We start from the raw sequence: 15,337 nt of genomic DNA on the forward strand, positions 1-15,337 counted from the left end.
AATGGCTTAATGAACGTTCTGAATGGTAAAAGTGCTTCATCACTCCACTGTTGAGATATATATATGCTCATATACTGTTGCTCCTGGAGCAAGCTGCGTGTGAATAGGTTTATCAGATTTGCACCGGTTCTTTCAGGTGCCACCCCTGACTTGGAATAGGGCTACATGATATGATTAAATTCCATCACAATAAATTTCCCTGAGTAGTGGGGGGGGGCAGGTTCCCCCACAATAAGATTGCATCGAATTAAATAAATAAATGAAATCATAGTTTAACAAGAATTTGATTATTACAAGTGGACCTTACATACACCTCCCCCAATAAAGTGACACAATTAAATTTCCCAACAATCAATTCCAGCGACTTTCCCATGATACATTTCGCTGCTGATAAAATTTGCCAACTGGGGAGGCCGGCAACGAAAAAACATTATAAACTTTATTATAGAATATTTAGAAAATCATCTTGCAGCCCACAGTCTGAGAATCATTGACCTGTATGACCATCCATGGAATACATTTAGAAGGTAGATGGCTGTCTTTATAAGATGGTGGCCACATCCTTCATTTTGACCCTTTACCGCCCTCTATCACTGCAGTTTTAGTTTTGGAGTGAGTTGGGGTCTATCATGGGGAGGATTTCACGTGTAGATTTTCATCCATATAATGTTTATGTGAAGTGATGATATTACCAATCGAAGGAAAATAGAGTAAATAGAGTAACAATAACAAAGTTATCATCTTCAGAAGGTTAAGCCTCATATCTATTGTGCAGCGTGTGGCTCACTAGGCTAAGGCTCTGTGCCTGTGATCAGAAGGTTGCTGCTTCAAGCCAGGTCTCTGCAGAATAGTCACATCTGTGGACCCTTGAGCAAGGGCCTTAACCCTCAGCTCCATGGGCACCACTATGGGTGGCTGCCCTTTGCTGCCAAGCTTGCTCTCACCTACATGTGTGTCATGGACAGTAAGTTGTGGCAGACTAAAAGAGAATTTCCCCACAGAAGTCAATAATGTATCATCACTTAATTTTTCATTTTACCTCATCTTTGTCTTTGCTTTGCTGTTGCTTCAGTTTGGTAAAATTTGAATTTGAATAGGTCCAGGTGGTCACCCATACAATGTGCGTGCAAATGCTCAGACAAAGAATTTTTGGCTTATCAAGCTGAGAAGATCAAGTGTCTGTGCCCTTCTCTTTGCTATCACAATGCGGCACTGCTTCAGTTTTAGTGCAATTTGTCTCAGAATTTGATCAGGTCAAAATCTTCACCCTTACAACATGTATACAAAGGTTGAAAAAGATCTATCAAATACTTTTTGAGTTATCACACTAACAGGATAAAGTGTCTGAAGCTACCCTTTTTAATTGTGTAATTGTGTTACAAAAGAATTGCAGTATGTAGTATTATGTAGGAGAAAATCACACCTGAATTAAGAAATGACAAGTATAATTTAAGTAATTAAGTTTTCATATACAATTTGCCTTGTAAGTGATGTTTTCACATTTCTAAATGCCAAAACAGTTTTTGATCAATTAAACAATAAACCAACATGGATCAATAATGGAGCTGTAAATTCTTGAAAATATGGAACAAAACAGGCAATAATAACAGATAAGTACAGATAAGGCATTTATCAGTTTAGCTTAGATTTTTTTCACTAAATAGTGATCTAGTGGTAAACATATTCTTTCTTCTCAGATACCGCTGGCAAGGCTATCATGAAAGCAAATTTTTGCCTTGTTTTTACCCTCTGTCTCACAAGCATTTTTTCATGTCACCAAAGGCAATTTATCAAAATAAATGCTTCAGTTTGTTTTTCAGTCAACTCAAAGCATATTCTGGTTCATGCTGCCAGAAGGAAAAAAAAATGTTGAAATTGATTTTTAGACTTACACTTACAAGAACAACTAAGAACATGTTACTGAAAATTTTTTGAAGCTACCAACACAAATTATACTGTAGGAGGAACTTGACTATTCGTCTGCAGGAATTCAAGGTATCAGTTTTATATTTTAGGACTTACAAACCTTCAGAATGCTGGTCACACTTCTGCCAGGCTAGCCAGGTATCCCTAATTAACTAGTTTTAATTAACTAATTTTTTGCACACATTAAACTGGTGGGGATCCATTATGTCTGACATTACCATAACAAACCAGTGTTTAGCTTTCAATATATTTAAATCAGCAGACACACCACTGAAAATAATCATCAGCAAAAACCCACAGATAACCACTGTTACCCAAAGAAAGGAAAACAAACTTGTCAGATTAGGCTAAACCATAAACACAGAAAAATCTATGTATACTTCAGAAAAACTAATCAAAAGGAGCACATATTTTTAATGCTATAAATATGGAACACCCTTCACATGTACACAGATTGGACTTTAAAGTGGTGAACTGTTGTTTGTAATTAGTAATAGCCATTAGTAATGGTTTTGGGCCTTTACTGCATATTTTATCTACTTAAGGTACCCAAAAGAGACAATCTGTTGCAATCCAAAGCAAATTGTGGCAAACTGTCATCAACTCACTTCCCCTAAGCATCCATCCATACTGCATCAAACAGCATTTGAGTAGACAAGAGGAATTGATGAAATTGTCCTTAGGATGGCTGCATAATCAATCTGAATTTCTACGTTCTCTATGTCACTGCAAATAATTTTCACCCACACTTGCAAGGAACATTACAGGTAATTTAGAGACATCAGTTAATCTAACTGCATGTCTCTGAAATTTAGGATGAAACCCCATGCGACACAGGTCAAGAATGCAAACCCCATACACACAATGGGAAGCAGTGGGATTTGAACACCAAACATACTGTATCAGGCAATAGTGTTACCCGACTAACCACCCCAAACCATTTCCTCCTTCAAAAAACCTGTTTTGAAAAATTCCATTAATGCAGAGAAACATCCTGCTATATAACAGTTGAAGAAAGTGAAGAGAGTGAGCTGCCAGTTGTTATCTAACAACCCCCTTTATTACAGTATCTTCCTGGCGGCTTCACTGCCAGGAGGATATGTTTAATGATGTCATGCCTGTCGGGCTCATTCCGTTTTACAAATGAAGCCCATGGAAATGGGGTTACTTTTACATTCAAGCAGGACAGTTTTTATTTTACCTTTGGTTAATTCAGACAGACGGCAACCTAAAACACCCAAAATGTGCTCTCTGGGTATAAAATAAAATAGAACAACACTATTTCCAAAGCATAGCCAGAAAGATCAAAGTCCAAACACAACCAGTCATTTGCAAGGCAGACACAGAGAAAACCAAATGCAAATGGTAAACCAAAATCTTTAGTCAGAAACACAAGCAGAAGATCAAAAACCAGTGGATACAACACGGCTATAAATTACCCAAATCCAAAAGCACAAGATTAAAGCAAGATAGATCAGGTGTAGGAGAGCAGGTAATCCAGGAACTAACACTCAGGTTTGATGAGCAAACATGCAATATCTCACAAAGAAAGTCCTTATATACAGAACCAGTCAAATATGTTCATTAATCACAGGTTTGCTAATATTCAGGCAAGACTGGGCATGACAGATATGAGGCTTGCCAGGCTGCAGGTTTTATGCACACAAAATATCTCACATATATCTCACCATGCTCACTACATGTAGACCTTGCTGGAGACCATACACACACTGCGTTTCAACAACTGCCATTTTGCCGACTGGAGGGGGGCTTCCGTAGATTAGAATACATTTACTGCAATGAATGGTTGCAGTTATAGTTAAAGTGGATTTTTTTCTTAAACATAATCTGGAAATTATTTTTTATCCTCCACACTAGGAACGCATAGCTCTTTTTCAAAGTTTTCATTATTGTATATTAGTCTTTATGGGAGAATTGACCTAGGACGAGTTCTGTGCGTACACTGGATGAGTACTGCGCCTACACTAGATGAGTACTGTGCTTACACTGACTGATTTTTACAGCGCTTACACTTAAGATTTGACCTTGGATTACAATGATTATCTAATTACTTGTTTGATTTCTTTACATGCACCTGTACCTACAGTATCACATTGTACCTGAATTTTTGTACTGTTTAACTTATTCTGTACTGCTATACAGTATTCGAAGCACTTTAATAGAAAACATTAGGTTTCTTGGTTTATGTCTAGCTATTTCTAAGATAATTTTAAATAAATTAAATATGATCCAGTCACAATTGTTTGGTATGTCTCTATATCAGTTTTAATAAATTGCACTACTCTTAAGGCTTTCTGTGAAGTCAAAGAGAACAGCACAGTATTTCATGGGTTGGCAATTTGAACAGACTTTAATGATTATTAATTAAGATGAAGAGGAGCTTTGTGGGGGGAAAGCAAGCCTATCCAGAGTCTGATGGTCTGCAAGCAGCCACAGTCTGATCAAGACTAAAGTAAGTCTGTTTGGTGCTTGAATGAATGACTGTATAATGATCACAATTACAACTTGAATTTGCATTGTGCCTTTCATCAATGCTTCTGCAGTAACTCACTTGACAATCCAGTAGGAAAACGGAGATGAAAAGCCTCTGCAGTCTGCTGAACATTTGAGAACATGTAACTGAACATTATGTATGACTATACAATAAGATCAGCTTCAAGATCATTTTCATCAGGATACTTCTTCTGCCCATCCTTATTTGTGGTCTCAATGTAGTGTCAATCACTTCCCTTTGTTGCATCCCTTAATATAATGCATACATTAATTTTACACAAATGTTAAAATCAAGTTTTGAAATGTGACAAATATGCACTGTACTTGTACAGTTTTTTTTTTGGAAAAAAGAACTTCTGTGGAAATGCAGTGCCATTATTCAGTGTTTTATGGACACAGTTCAGATTTTCTTGTACATTTCATATTGAATAAAGTGAACTGTTTGCAGCACTTCCACATTAGTCCTTTGTGTGAAATTGAATATCATTTCCATACAAGCTACATTCGTCTTCAGACACTGAAGCTACATAATGAGGACATCAAGCTCCCCAACTTGAACAAGTTCCATCTCATTTCCATGGACCTGCATTGACTTGTATTCAATTTTTCCTTACATTATAGAATGTCATTATTAATTGACACAACTGTGCGTGGAATGATATATTATATAAAACTTATGGTGTAGTACTGTATTCAAAAGCAATTTACCTCTAAATAAGTAATCCATCATGTAACTCATTTTTTAGCTCTTCTTTTGCATTTTAGAATATATTAAAACTATTACTCATTTTTGGAATAATGGATGTGCTTACCTAGAAGGTCAGTGTGTCAAGATACAGCACTTGTACAGAAAATCATCAGTAACAATAAGGACACAATCGAAAGTACAAACTGCTATAATAATTAAGTGGAACGCAATTAGCGTTCCACTTAATTGCATGCTGTTTTTTTTTATATATACAAATTCTGACATTGTATCTTCTAAGGGGCTCAGACTGTGCCTTGGATTGTGCAACTGAATTTATGCACATGTGGTGATGCGGGCATGAGGCAAGATGGCCGTAAGCTGTGCTATACTGTCTGATTCCTGCGCCTTCGGGAAACAACTCTGCACTCTTCTCCGAATTGGAAGGGCAGATATGCTCATGGAAATAGCTGTGATGGTAGATGCAGTACTTCTACCATCAAAGTAAAGTGAACTTCCATCTCATAAAACGTTTTATCAAGGCCAAAAGCACCCTTGCTGCTATATCACCACAGGTATTAACAGTTGGTGGTGAATCTGGACACAATTTTTAGTGGCAAGCTTTTCAAGACAGTCATTTAAAAAGTCTGATTAGCAGAGATACTGTCCTGCTTGGATGTAAATTCTTTGCTATCAGCCTGCTCATGCCATCTCCCATCTGTTTGCAGGAGTCTGTTTATTTCTCATTCTCTCATTTATGTTCACTAAATTAAGTGCCAAGCTATCCTGTCTCTCCCCATCTGCAAAGCGCTATGCTTTCCTCATATAACCCCAGCATCACTTCAGCAGCTTTAATCGCCATTTTCCCTCTTCCCCTCCATGTTTCCCCTCTCATCTTCTGCTTTCTGAAGAATCATGAAATTCAAAGTTTGCATCTGTTGTAAACTTCTTCCAAATTACTGTATACATAATATGAAATTAGATATTCGCGTAATGACTGGACAGAGGGAGGACCCAACTGCGGGTACGACAAGATTAATTTCAGACTCGCAGTTCAAAGACCAGCTCAGGGTCAAAAAACGTAATAGATGCAAACAAAGGCATGCAAATCCAAATCTTTATTCAAAATCATATACAGGGAACTAAACAAAATTAACAAAATCTAAACAACGCAAAGAAAATTGCTTAAAACAATGCTGAACAAGTAGCATGAAAGTAATTTGAATGTCATACACAGACAACAGATCATGCAATAAATGCTTAGTATGGCAGAACACTCAACACCTTGCAAGAAGTGAACTGAGAACAGGTGCTTTTAATCTGTGATGATTGTTGCAGATGAGTTTCAGTATGCAGGGAATGCTGGGTATGGCTGGCTGAATGCAGATCGGTGCAGGTGTGACACTATCCCCTCCCCTTCAGAGATGGCTCTGGAAGCCCTACACTGCATACCAGGTGGTTGGCCCTGGGGTTAGGTGCAGGGAAATCAGAGTGAATGCAGTGGAATTCTTCAATGAGTAAAACTATTCAGGACAGCATGGGGCAGAGACCCGTCATTGCTCCTCCGGGCCATTGCTTCTACAGTTTACCAAAAGTGATATTAACCTCTTTAGTGCCTGGACTCCAACAAAGTCCCCTACCAACCTCAGCTGGCGGGCAGAGGTGCTGCAGAAGCGAATAGTGAGTTCATGGCACTATATGAAACCACCATCAGGGTGACACAGAATGTAAAATGAATCCAGTGATTGGGTGGTAAGTGAAAATGATTGGCGAGGGCAAACATACAGTAGGGTGAATATGCTTCATCATCTTGAAAGGACTAATATACTGGGGGGTGGCTGATAACCTAAAACACGTGTGAAGTAGAAACTTACATGTAAACCAGTGACTAGTGGCAAAAGTCTGCTCAAGAGAGAATTCCAATACATCTACTTTCAGGAGCAGTACTATCTCAGGACACCACCACACTTGTGATTCAGTCTTTCCATCTGGCCATTAATTTGAGGTTCATACCCAAAAGAAGATTAATGTTAACCTCGAGTTAGGCATAGAATGACCTTTATACGCCAGGTGTGAAACGTGGCCTTAGGTCTAAGATAATGTCCTCTGTTACCATGAAGAACCTACTGTACAAACCTGATTAAACACACAATCAGCCAGATCCATCACATTAAGCAAGGGAGATTAACTGCAGCACCCCTTCTTCCCAGGGTGAGGGCTGACTATGCCAATCCTAAAAAAAATGAATAAGCGGGTTTTGGGAAAGAATATAAAGATTCAATCTTTATTAAATGTTGGGAGTCATGCCATTTCAGTTGGTCAACAGATACATTGATGTAAAATGGGGGATAACAAAGCCATCGGCATTTTAAGCTACTCGAGCTACCAAAGATAGAGCACTAACAAGTTGCTGAGGTCTAAGGCCAAGTGTGGATCAATTCAAGCACTTAAAACACTACACACTAAAAGTAAAAATACACCACATACCTCATATTATGCTAGTGAACATGCTTTTCAAAACCTCGCTACTCATCAGTCCCCCAACTATCCCAGGCCAACCCCAGTAAAAACAAAAGGGATCAAGGGGGAATGAAATGAAAAAACCTTCTAGCCTAGGGCTCACATTTCCTGCAATACTACATTATATACAACCCATTGCCACCAGGCTAATGGAAAACAAAACAACCAAAACCACCTAATAAAGAGCAGCACCTGCACAAGGTATGCAGCACCCCCCAGATACATATAAAGGGAGAGATCAGCAGCCGTAAATCTAGCTGTCAAAGAAACAAATAAACAAACATTAGATGCACATAATGCAAACTTAGAATTCTGCAAAAGAATCCCCAAAAGTACATTCCCATCCCAAAAAACAATAAACATGCCTGGTTGATATAAGTATGCAGTTAGCACCGCATGCATATTGCTCACCCAATGGCTAATGAGACGAAATGCTGCAAATAAATACAAATAAAATACAAATTAATGTGAATAGAATCCAAACCGCACCCCGCATGACCCACAAATGAAGCACTATACTGCAATGCTGAAAACACTATCAATAACAACACTATACTGCAATGCTTAAAATACTATCAATACCAGCAGCTTAATCAGTCTTTATTCACTATCATACTAAACAGAAACCAACTTAGTGTACTAAGCACCATGACCATATGAACATAAAAATGGAGAACTCAACCAAACCTTCAACAGCACCAAACCCTGCACACGGCGAACACTACTCATTTCAGGCCTGCTCCTAGGACCCCAGCTGGCTCCTTAAATGCCTGTTAGTCAACTAATTTATGATGTCCCATCTGCAAGAGAAAGAAAGAAAAACCTGCTACATAACCAACAACCAACACATTTTAGGAAATCGATATACAGGAACACTGATAGTACTAAATCCATTTGAAAGGGAAAGATCTGTAATAAAGTCCATAACAATATACGACCATGGTCTGTGGGGAATGGGTAGAATCTCTGCAAGACACTATCCCCCCTACACTGCATACCAGGCAGGTGGCCATGGGGTTAGGAGCAGGATAATCAGGGTGAATGCAGTGGAATTCTTCAATTAGTAAACTATTCAACTATTCAAATATAAGGGGAAAGGAGAGATCAAAATACCTTACACCATCAGGGATACCAGAACCAAAGGGTTTCTAGTTCTGTGGTTCATATTATTCTGGGGTTCCTGTGCTCAGGGATGATTGCTGACTGGAACATAAGTTTCTGAAGAACTTGTGGAGGGCTTCTTAAAGGCCATGCATAAGCTCCTATCTAATGAGTGCCACAACACAGGATGGTCACAGTGGTGGCAGTGTGATAGTTCAAACTGGAAAGATGATGTGTTCTTTGTTCCTGGATATGTAACTGTGAAAGTGAACCAAGTGAGAAACAGCCCCCCAGGCCTGCCAAGGGTCCAGTTACTGGCTCATGCTGACCGAGCCAGGGGTGCCCTAGAAGTAGGGGTCCCATGAGGAGAAAACGACTAATAGCTGTGTCTCTTACTGATGAAACAAACCAAGCTGTAAATGAAGAAGTTCCATCACATGTATTACACACTGAGTGTCCTGGGGTTGTTAATCAAAAACATGTACATAAAGAGGAAGAGAGATGTCCTGTAGTTTCTGGGTTTACCTTCCATGAAAAAGATTACCAGTTGCCCCTAAGTTGACTAGTGCTGTAATTGACTGTGATCAGTTACTACATGAAATCACCACTGGAACTGAAAATTGCTTATGAGACACTTGAACAACACAGATCAACACAACATCACCATGTTCTCACCCTCTCTGGGCAGTGAAGTCTGAAATGTCCAAAAGTACCAATGGAGAATGGGGGCTTGCCCGAGATCCAGGGCTGCAGGAACATGGCTTGAGGAGAAAGATGGCGTAGGAAGAGAGAATTCTGGTGTTGACTGAACTTTGGGTCACAGAAGCCAGTGTGGGGCTATTCTATTGCCATAGTGCTGTAACCCACTCCAGCGTGTTTCCTGTTAATAGTAAAATTATAAATGGAGGTGGAAATTTCAGGTCCAGAAAGTATAAATCCAGATCTAGATTTTGTTTCAACTAACCAATTCAATATTAAGTGACTGTGACTCTTTAGAGGTGGACCTGAAATGTCCACCTCTGATTATAAAGTGTCCGACTTGGCTCCATATATCAGAATGGTGAAGTATTAAGTTGAGAAATGCATAAGGAAATGCGTGCATCCATTAGAATTACCATCATACCTCTCAGGGGTAGCAATGAATATGGGGGAGGGTGCAGGTTGAGAGAAGTATCAGCCATAGCAGCAGGACCCAGTGGGATGGTGACATGTATGGAATGGTGTCCACCCAGAAGGAACCCTTTAGGTTTGCAAGTTACCATGTTGTAGCTGGACTGATGGTTCAGTCAAGCCTCCAGTTTCACTGGATCCATAATAATGCTAAGTAATTACAGTTATTAGTTAGCAAAGTATTAACCCACATATTTCACATTTGTAGCAAAACTATACTTCTAAATAAACAAAGCTTAGTAATACAAAAAATATAACATATTGTCTAGACAGATACTGATTTTATGAGTTCCCCAAAGCCACACAATTTGATTTGATACTGAAGATTCTATATTTTCAAAATAATAGTGTAATTAAGTATAAATGCATGGAATATTTTTTATAGCTAACAATATAGCTAATATTATTTGGCATGCATCGTGCTATTATGAAAATCTAGTAATTAAATCGTGGTAACAATATTGTAGCACTAATATTTTTGCAACATTTCTTGCACACTGTTAGACACCAAAGCTGTTCTCTCTCTCCCCTTGTTAATTCTGACCCAAGGACCATTTCTCCTCTTACATGCATATGGAGAAGCAAGATTGTCCTGCCATACAGGCAGCAGTGAAACAGAAATGCAGTCCATCCATTATGGCCTGTGAAATTCAACAACTGATGCATAAAATTAAAATGAATAGCTGATTCCCTCTATAATGCCTCATTTCCTTAGTCCACACTCAACATTAATTCTAATTATACTCGGACTGTCCAGATATACGTTGGGGGGGGGATTCAGCCAGGAGCAGTGTCACTGGAACTGTCAAAGCAACTTTGCGGTGATGGGGGGGAGGGGGAGGACAGTGTGGGTGCTTAATACACATCTGTAATCATATTTATCAAGATGTCCTGGTTTGCATACCAACAGCCAACATCACCGGTGCAGGGCTGTTTATCATCCCACATGGGTGAGCGCAGGTCATCACAGTAGATGATCCCACACTTCCATGTGCACACAAACACACCAGGGAGAGAAGCACAGGATATATTTCTGAATGTTTTATATACGCAGTAAATCATTTATAAAGTTAAACAAAATAATGCATCATGCTAGTATCTATAGCAGAGTATTAAAGTTCATCTATTTTACAAGTTGTATGACTTACCAGATTGTGGCAGTAACCAATCTGAAATTATTTTTCTCCAACTACATTAGCTAGTTTATTCTCCATCTGGCTGATATCCACTTAAACTCACTCATTGCTTCCTTCCACAAGGATAAGGGGATGGATTTTTTATAGAGTGAGTTTATTAATGCAGGACCTGATCGAATTACCATGTTGCAGAACTGATTTCCATTTGATTTGGCTACAGTGTGTTTCCCTCTGGAGCAGCATCATTCCTGTGGGTCATGTTCTGTATTGGACTGGCCTACAGTCCCAGTGTGCCTGCATTGAGATTAACAAGCTATCTTACTGTGTTTCAGAATCAATCAAACCTCTTCTCAGCTCTTAGGGGGGGAGAATGTTCAGTGCCTTGAACAAAAATACAAAGAAATAAGCAAATGAATTACTAATGGTAGCGGTATAGCCCTACAAATAAATATAAATATTATACATATTGAATCTTGCTGTTTTCTATTTCCATGGTGACCTTTGTATTCTTGCTGAATATCATTGGCCTGTAATAAAAGCATTTCTTTGTCTTGGTAGAAGCATTAATAGGCCTGCAGAGCTGTAGAAGAAAACATTACCGATTAATATTATCTATGAAAATCTTTATATCGTGATGAAAATTAAAACACCCACCGAATGTCATCATTGAAGAGTGAGAGCATGACTAATAAATACCCTGAAGTCAGTGAAATTACGATCAAGATAAACAGGGCTTAAGATCACAATACATTTTTGTGTTACACTATGGGTCTTTCAAGTTTCAGTGTTAAAAAAACAGAGAATACACCTCTAGCATGTGTTAATACAGGCACATTTGTGGCTCGCTGGCAAGCCTCTACGAGTCAGAAACTTAGGAAATCAAACATGGAAACAATCAACACCAACCGATGGGTATATAATTTGCCAAGCATAACATTATTATTCTGGCTAGGTTTACCCCAAGATCAAGGACTAAGTGTTTATTTTAAAATCCATCCATATTAAATGTAAAATGGGGAATGTGGCAAAAAAAAATCCCCTGTATTATACTATATCCTGCTGAGACCCCACCCATTCATTTATGTCCATTGTAGTGGACATTTTGTTTTCGCATCTATCTTTTCAGTGATGTAAGGAAACATATTTATTCCTGTTGTACGCTAAAGAGAACATGCTGTGAAATTAAAGATAAAAATAAATTTGAAAAAATCTAAATTTTAAGATGTCTTATTTCCTCCAAAGACAAAAAAACCTAAAATTGAAGGACACATTTTTCCTTGGTTCTCAGGAGGATATGGACAAAAGTATTGGGACACCTGACCATTTCATCTACAGGAACTTTTATGACATCCCATTATAAATCCATAGGCACCAATATGGAGTTGGTCCCCCTTTTCAGTTATAACATCTGCCACTCTTCTGAGAGTCTTCCCACAAGAGTGGGAGTGTGTATGTGGGAATTTATTCATCCAGAATCAGGTCAGGCACTGATGTAGGACATGAAGACCTGGCTTGTCATCTCCATTCTAGTTCATCTCAGAGGTGTTCAGTGTGGTTGAGGTCAGGGCTCTGTGCAGGCCAGTTTAATTCTTCTGCACAAAATTCACTGAAACATGCCTTTATGGACCTTGCTTTGTGCACTGGGACAGTCACACAGGTAATGTTCTCCTGGCATCTGCCAAACCCAGACTCATCCATCAGACTGCCAGACAGAGAAGTATGATTTGTCACTCCACAGAACACATTTCCACTGCTCCAGAGTTCAATGGCAGCGTTCTTTAAACCACTCCATCTGATGCTTGGTGATGTGAGGATTGCATACCACTACTTAGCCATGGAAGCCCATTTCATGAAGCTCCTTGTGCAGTTTTTGTGCTGGTGTTAATGTCAGAGGAGGTTCGGAACTCTGGAGTTATTGAGAAAACAGGGCATTGGTGACTTTTACACACTATGTGCCCCAGCAATCGGCGACCCTGCTTTGTTACTTTACGTGGTCTGCCACTTCGTGGCTGAAGTTTTTGTTGTTCCTAAATCCTTCCACTTTGCAATAATCCCATTTACAGTTGACCATGGAATATCTTGCAGGGAATTCACTGAGCTCTTTAGAACAACCCTTTCATTCACAAATGATTGTAAACCTGACTGCATAGCTAGGTGGCAATAGGTCTGAATGAAACACCTGAATTCAGTGATTTAGGAGGCGTACCCCAATACTTTTGTCCATATAGTATATAAACATTATGACAAGTCATCCCACTTTATATGCCATTATTAAATACATTTTCATTTTATACTGTAGTTATTGCAAATAATATTCTTATAAAATTATTGACATTTGCATGTGAACATGCATACACTTAATCAGAAATTCACACATAAACACAACACATACTACTAAACCTATTGTTCAAAACAGGAACACCTGTTCTAGTCTGCAATTAGAACTATAACCTTCCAGAGCCTTTCTCCTTGGCAAGCTGCGATAGCAGAATTAATGCAAATGTTTTTGGATTGTTTTGGCTTTGATCCTGGTGCAGACTTGAGCGGCGTATCTAAATGTATTGCTGTCACAGCTCCTAACAAACACTGCACTTACTAATCTCCTGCATGAGTTAGCACTTGGGACAATCACACAAAGTCGAATAATATGGGCCAGTGCTCCTTAGACAAATGTTCAGCATTAGCATTTGAATATGTATTGTGGTCTAATCTCCTTTTGCTCTGGCAAATTTTAATTTGAATATAAACCAATTTCCCTCCTGCGTTTTGAATGAGTCGCCCTGTTTTTGGCAAGGGCCCCTTTTTAATATTTAATGCTTGGTATTTATATCTTGCGCAAGTTTCCAAGGTTACATTTGGGCATTAAGCTATAATACTGTAATACTTTAACAAAAAGGTGTTATGCAAGAGAATTATGAGGGAAATTCTATTTCTCACCTCAATGTCCATTTTCTTACAAAATGTGACAGAATATGTTACAACAATTTTCTCTTTTTTTCCCCATAAAGCCATTCAAAATATTTCAGACTTTCAGAACACCCAGCTCCTGTATCTTTTCATAATAGATAAGCGACGCATGAGACAAACCCTTCTCTCCCTTAATAAAATTTTTTTCCCCTTCCTGATAGCGAGTTCCGTGGAATGCTGAGAGAACATTCATAACACTCTACTGAATGATGTCAGTCTGAAGAAGAATGCTGCTCGGACACCCATATTAAGCATACAATGAAGCAAACCATATCAGAGAGATAAGAGACCCTTGTCTATTCTTCAGGAGGCCACACAGTGTACCTACAGCAAGAATCCAGCATGAATTTACTAGTTTAAATTCACGGCAAGTAGCTAGTAAGGAAATCAGGGTAGGAAATTGCAATGGTCTACACTGTAAGAAATAAAGAAAAAAGTAAACATGTTGGAGACATTTTACGTGTGTATAATTCGGCAAAAACTAGAAAAGGGAACTGGACTGTCGGAAACAACAGCTTTGTATTCCCCAGACAGCCCCATGACCCGCTCCGCCTATCTGATCACTACTCCTCACATTCACCACCCCATACAACTTGTAGATGTACTGGATTGATCAACTGGAAATGTAAAAGCTAATAAATGTGTTTTAACCTGAGTGCTCCAAGTTTTAGTTGTGACATGTAACTCTGAACCTCTCCTGGAGCCGACACCTTACCGTGGTGGAGGGGTTTGCGTGTTCCAATGATCCCAGGGGCTAAGTTGCCTGGGGCTTTATGCCCCTGGTAGGGTCACCCAAGGCAAACAGGTCCGGGGTGAGGAACCAGACTAAGTGCGGCTCAAAATGATGTATAAAATGATGGAATCATGGTTTCCCTTGCCTGGACGCAGGTCACCGGGCCCCCCCCCCCGGAGCCAGGCCTGGGGGTGGGGCTCGATGGCGAGTGCCTGATGGCCAGGCCTATACTCATGGGGCCTGGTCGGGCACAGCCTGAACAAGGCACATGGGTCCCCCCTCCAATGGGCTCACCACCCATAGGAGGGGCCATAGGGGTCGGGTGCGATGTGAGCTGGGCAGTGACCGAAGACAGGGACCTTGGCAGTCCGATCCTCAGCTGCAAAAGCTAGCGCTTGGGACATGGAATGTCACCTCTCTGATGGGGAAGGAGCCTGAGCTGGTGCAAGAGGTCGTGAAGTTCCGTCTAGACAAAGTCGGGCTCACCTCGACGCATGGCTTGGGCTCTGGAACCAGTCTCCTCGAAGGGGGTTGGACCTTCTTCCACTCTGGAGTTGCTCACGGGGAGAGGCGCCGAGCAGGGGT

General features: G+C 39.7%; 1 long non-coding RNA gene across 1 annotated transcript; it reads right to left on the reverse strand.

The window, feature by feature from the left end:
* Window positions 1-7,534: 7,534 nt before the first annotated feature.
* On the reverse strand, window positions 7,535-8,369 carry LOC140593390 (uncharacterized). The gene is made up of 3 exons (XR_011993688.1): window positions 8,333-8,369; window positions 8,011-8,079; window positions 7,535-7,902 (listed from the first exon to the last, which is right to left on the reverse strand). It is a non-coding gene; the product is annotated as an uncharacterized lncRNA (long non-coding RNA).
* Window positions 8,370-15,337: the final 6,968 nt, after the last annotated feature.

The sequence above is a fragment of the Paramormyrops kingsleyae genome, chromosome 11 (genome assembly GCF_048594095.1).
Source record: "Paramormyrops kingsleyae isolate MSU_618 chromosome 11, PKINGS_0.4, whole genome shotgun sequence".
Taxonomy (NCBI): domain Eukaryota; kingdom Metazoa; phylum Chordata; class Actinopteri; order Osteoglossiformes; family Mormyridae; genus Paramormyrops; species Paramormyrops kingsleyae.